At 46.2% G+C, this 5,000-nt stretch overlaps 2 protein-coding genes across 2 annotated transcripts in view; one reads left to right on the forward strand and one right to left on the reverse strand.

Annotated features, from left to right (window-relative positions):
* cp (ceruloplasmin) overlaps positions 1-5,000 on the reverse strand; it is a 423,180-nt gene that overhangs the window by 164,212 nt on the left and 253,968 nt on the right. The gene's annotated exons all lie outside the window — the stretch shown is intronic.
* dlg1a (discs large MAGUK scaffold protein 1a) overlaps positions 1-5,000 on the forward strand; it is a 165,170-nt gene that overhangs the window by 99,552 nt on the left and 60,618 nt on the right.

Here is a 5,000-nt window from a genome sequence, read left to right on the forward strand (position 1 = left end):
GCATCTCCCCCCGTTGATGGTATATGACGCTATAGTCAGTCCCAATGGTCCAAAAGTCAAGTGCTTCGTGACACAGACGGGGTGAGTTTTAAGAATGAAAGTGAAAGTTGTCTGTCACAAAACGCTGTTACGTATCCTCACACATTTTTAAGTGGGTATATGGAAATCCTTGGCCTTTCCTAGTGGGTATACGGCGTAGTCCTGCGTATCACGTAGACTACACCACTGGGTGTTGTCTGATATCTGCTACTATTCACTGAACAGACGAACTGTAGGTACTGGTCTGCACTGTGGTAACAACCTGTCATATCTGCTACTATATTCTTCAACCACCAAGAAACCAAAGGGTAATTATTAGATAACGGTGATGTAATTACCATGTTACAAAGAAACCAAATGGTCATTATTAGATAACAGTGATATAATGACCATGTTACCACGTGATTCATGTCTCAGTACCGGGACATAACAGACCGTGGAAGGAAAGCTTAACCCTTTCTCTCCTTTTTCCATTAAGATGAGTGTCATTTGTGTTCATTTGGAAGCAACGTGCAGATTATCTCCTTGTCTAATGTACGAGCTCAGGGCAGGAAACCAAACACACATGTCAGACACAAACGGCACTCACATTGGATTTAGCCTTCGTGTTGGCAATTACCACTTTGTTTGTATGTACCGACATCGTACATAGGATATTTTTTTACCATTAGATTACTATACCCAGGGCTGAGTGATGCAACAGGGCAACCCCCTGTACATAATACATCATTTAATCTCTTGTGACAATGACTTCCATTGAGATTGAAATGATAGGTATTTAGATGACATGCCAAATCGTGTGGCGCAGTCTCTCAGTGCCTAAGTACTGTGTCCTGCAGGGAGAAGGGACGGCGTACTCATCCCTGCTAAGCCTACTACTCACTGTAATGGTCAATGAAGGTCATTTCATACATGCTTTTTGTTTAAAGCATCTTTGGGTCTTATCAATGTAATGTGTTGTGTGTGTGTGATGTGCTATAATGAGAGAGAGAGAGAGAGAGAGAGAGAGAGAAATACTATGGCATCTCTTTCACTCACAATGGGGAGAGGGGGAGAGGATAGGAAAGGATGGAGAAAAGGAGAGACCTAGAGAGAGAGAGAGAGAGAGAGAGAGAGAGAGAGAGAGAGAATTTGGCCTGTGAGGTAGTTAGATCTGGAACTAGAAGAGAGAGTTGGAAGTTATCAGTCTTCTTTCTAACTACATTGTAAATGCTGTCCTCACTCCCTTCTCCCTCTCATCTGAGTTGATGTTAGAGGTCTTTGACAGGTGAAAGCCTCCACCACTTTGCTCTCTATCGATCCTCAGACTTCAAATGAGAGGAAGTGAAGGAGAGGAGTAGAGGAGAGGAAGTCCCTGTACACTATAGAGATGCAGCCTCTGCAGAAGTGGGTCCTACTCTGTCCCCACCCCACAGTCAACCAAAGGGCTGTTATAGTATATCCATATAATATATATACAGTACAGTCCCAATTGGACTCTCTGAGTCGACAGAGAGATGGATATATACAGTAATATACAGTACAGGCCAAAAGTTTGGACACACCTTCTCATTCAATGCGTTTCCTTTTGCTTTTTTGTTGTTAATAAAATATATAATAATAATATTAAATATAATATGTGTTAATAATAATATGTTATTATATATATATATTTTATATTATTATTATATATTTTATTAACAACAAAACATTTTTATTTTATTAACAACAAAAAAGCAAAGGGTGGCTACTTTGAGGAATCTAAAATCTAAGACATATTTAGAGTTATTTCACACTTTTTTGTTAAGTACATCATTCCACATGTGTTCATTCATAGTTTTGATGCCTTCAGTGAGAATCTACAATGTAAATAGTCATGAAAATAAAGGAAACGCATTGAATGAGAAGGTGTGTCCAAACTTTTGGCCTGTACTGTATATTACTGTATATATCCATCTCTCTGTCGACTCAGAGAGTCCAATTGGGATCAGAGAGAGAAGGATAGCCCAGATAGCAAATCCACTTCAGGATTGTAGTGGTGTGTGTGCGTTTGCCAACCAAATGACTGTGTTAATGCACATTGGACTTTGATTAGATGTGAGAGCTGGTTCGTTGGGCACTGAGACACACACATTATACACTGTGAGTGTGTGTGTGCATGTGTGTGTGCATGTGTGTGTGCGTGCCTCTAGAGAACGTCACTCAGTTTGTGTTTCTCAGTTTGGACTTGGTAGTGGAGTTGTCACAAAGCTTTCGTAGCTCATTCCAACGACACTTCTTTTGGGTTTTTCCCTCCCATTCCACCTCTTTCTGTCTCTCTCTATCACTGTTTGATCCTCTTCCCTCCTCTCACTCTCTCCCCAAATCTTTGCCCATTTTTCCTAATGCCCCCTACTGGCTATATACAGTATGTCTCGCGTGAGGGTGTGATGTTTGCGTGGCAGGCAGGCAGGCAGGCAGGCAGACAGGCAGGCAGGCAGGCAGGCAGGCAGGCAGGCAGGCAGGCAGGCAGGCAGGCAGGCAGATAGGCAGACAGACAGGCAGGCAGGCAGGCAGACAGGCAGGCAGACAGGCAGGCAGGCAGGCAGGCAGACAGGCAGGCAGGCAGACAGGCAGGCAGACAGGCAAGCAGACAGGCAGGCAGACAGGCAGGCAGACAGACAGACAGACAGGCAGGCAGGCAGACAGGCAGGCAGACAGGCAGGCAGGCAGGCAGGCAGACAGACAGACAGGCAGGCAGGCAGACAGACAGACAGGCAGGCAGGCAGGCAGGCAGGCAGGCAGACAGACAGGCAGGCAGGCAGACAGACAGACAGGCAGGCAGGCAGACAGACAGACAGACAGGCAGGCAGACAGACAGACAGACAGGCAGGCAGGCAGACAGACAGGCAGACAGACAGACAGACAGACAGACAGACAGACAGACAGACAGACAGGCAGGCAGGCAGGCAGGCAGGGGGGAGAGGGGAGGCTTTGGGTATCGAGTCCCATCGGGGAGCTTAAAGCCGGGGTTACAGGATCACACTGAGCAGCTGACCCACACCAGCCTGGTCAGGACAGGCGGGACACGACCTTTGGTGACCCCCAGCTGGTAGTTTGGCTGTCATGATGGGAGGGGGGGTCACATTTATTGTTGGGTGTCGTATTTTCGTACTTGGATTTTGGATTTGGACATTTATTTAGTATCCCACAGGACTAGTATTATCTGGGGACCTCTAGTCATTTGGGATAATTGCGGAGGTCGTCTGTGATCTTCTTAATCCCGTGTGAATCTGCCATGTCCCAAATTTGTAAAGTCAAAATTTAGTCTAATTTAAAATTCCAAACACAGATGTCATGTGATAATATTAGTCCTGTGCGAATCTGCCTCTCTGTGATTTGGGGTCGTTTTCAAAGTGTTTTGTTTTCTCCACGCTCCATCCTTTTCTCTGCCTCGTTTCCGGTCAAGAATTATGGAGGCTGAGATGGAAACTATTAATTAAGTTTTGACAGCGTTTTGGGAGTAAATTCAGGAGCTATGTTACACAGAGCCTTGACATCATATCCGGGGGATAATGTCAGTCAATTTGAGTAAAATACAGACACAGCTTATCCTGTCGAATGCGCCGCATGAAACCCAGACGTGGGGGTAGTCATTACTAAATCATATGAGGTCCCCAGATGATACTAGTCCTGTGCGAATAGGGCTTATGTGTGTGGGTGTGTGTCTGTGTCTGTGTCTGTGTCTGTGTCTGTGTATGTGTGTGTGTGTGTCTGTGCCTGTGTCTGTATCTGTGTGTGTGGGTGTGTGTCTGTGTCTGTGTCTGTGTCTGTGTCTGTGTCTGTGCCCATGCCTGTACCTGTACCTGTACCTGTGCCTGTGTCTGTGTCTGTGTCGTCTGTGCCTGTGTCTGTATCTGTGTGTGTCTGTGTCGTCTGTGTCTGTGTCTGTATCTCTGTCTGTGTCTGTGTCTGTGCCCGTGCCTGTACCTGTACCTGTGTCTGTGTCTGCAAGTGTGTCTGTGTGTACAAGTGTGTCTGTGTGTACAAGTGTGTCTGTGTGTACAAGTGTGTATCTTTCCCTCTTGATAGACCGGGTAGAATTGGTGACCCTGTAGAGAAGAGAGCTAGGGCAATGGTAGACACACGTATACAAATGCATTCGTGATGGGCTTTGATGGAACGAGCTTCCCACTGTTGTCAGGACTGCAGAGTCATTCCCTAACTTCCGCCGTAGACTGAAGAGCTGACTTCTTCTTTTTTCGTTCTTCGGCACTTTGTTTGCCCTGTCGCACATGGCTGCCTCTTACAGGTCAGTCAGGGTACTACGTTAGATCACGTTTGATCATGCGAGATTTCTGGCTTGGGGAACGAGACTCTAGACTGTCGTAACGACAGATCTTTATATATGCGGGGTGCTGTATTGGGAATATCGGCGCACACCACACAATATGATCAAGGCTGTTCAATCCATGATTTTTTATCTTCATGTGTGGGGTCTCTCTCAGATAAAAAATTGAAAATCCTTATGTGTGTACCAGGCTTTAGTGATGACTGATGACTGAGAGATGTGGGTTCAGGTGCAGGGAGAGAGAGGAGTGAGTTTAGGGTTGATTGACAATGAGGATGCCATGAGGATGATTTTCATGAGGGGGACGATGTACAGTGTGTCAGAAATGGAGGACAGCGCAGCTGCTTAATAGTAAACATGTTCTAGTGGTCAGGTGGTGTTAGGACAGAGAGGGTGCAGCTTTGGGGGTCGGGTTCGATGTTTGTGATTTGTGGGTGTCATCACAGGGACAGTAGTGTTTGTGTGGTGAGCTGATAGTGGTAGTGCCAGAGTGTGTGTGTGTGTGTGTGTCTGTGTGTCTGTCCCCCCTCAGACATGGGTCTGCTTTCCACCCCCCGGCACCAACCTACGGACCTTCGGGGACAGAACCTGGACACCTTAAAATCAGCCCTCAAAACCCGTCTGTTCACCAAGGCCTTTGGCCCCTAGTTTA

Source organism: Nansenia antarctica (genome assembly GCF_963989245.1).
Source record: "Nansenia antarctica genome assembly, chromosome: 7".
In the NCBI taxonomy this organism is placed as follows: Eukaryota; Metazoa; Chordata; class Actinopteri; order Argentiniformes; family Microstomatidae; genus Nansenia; species Nansenia antarctica.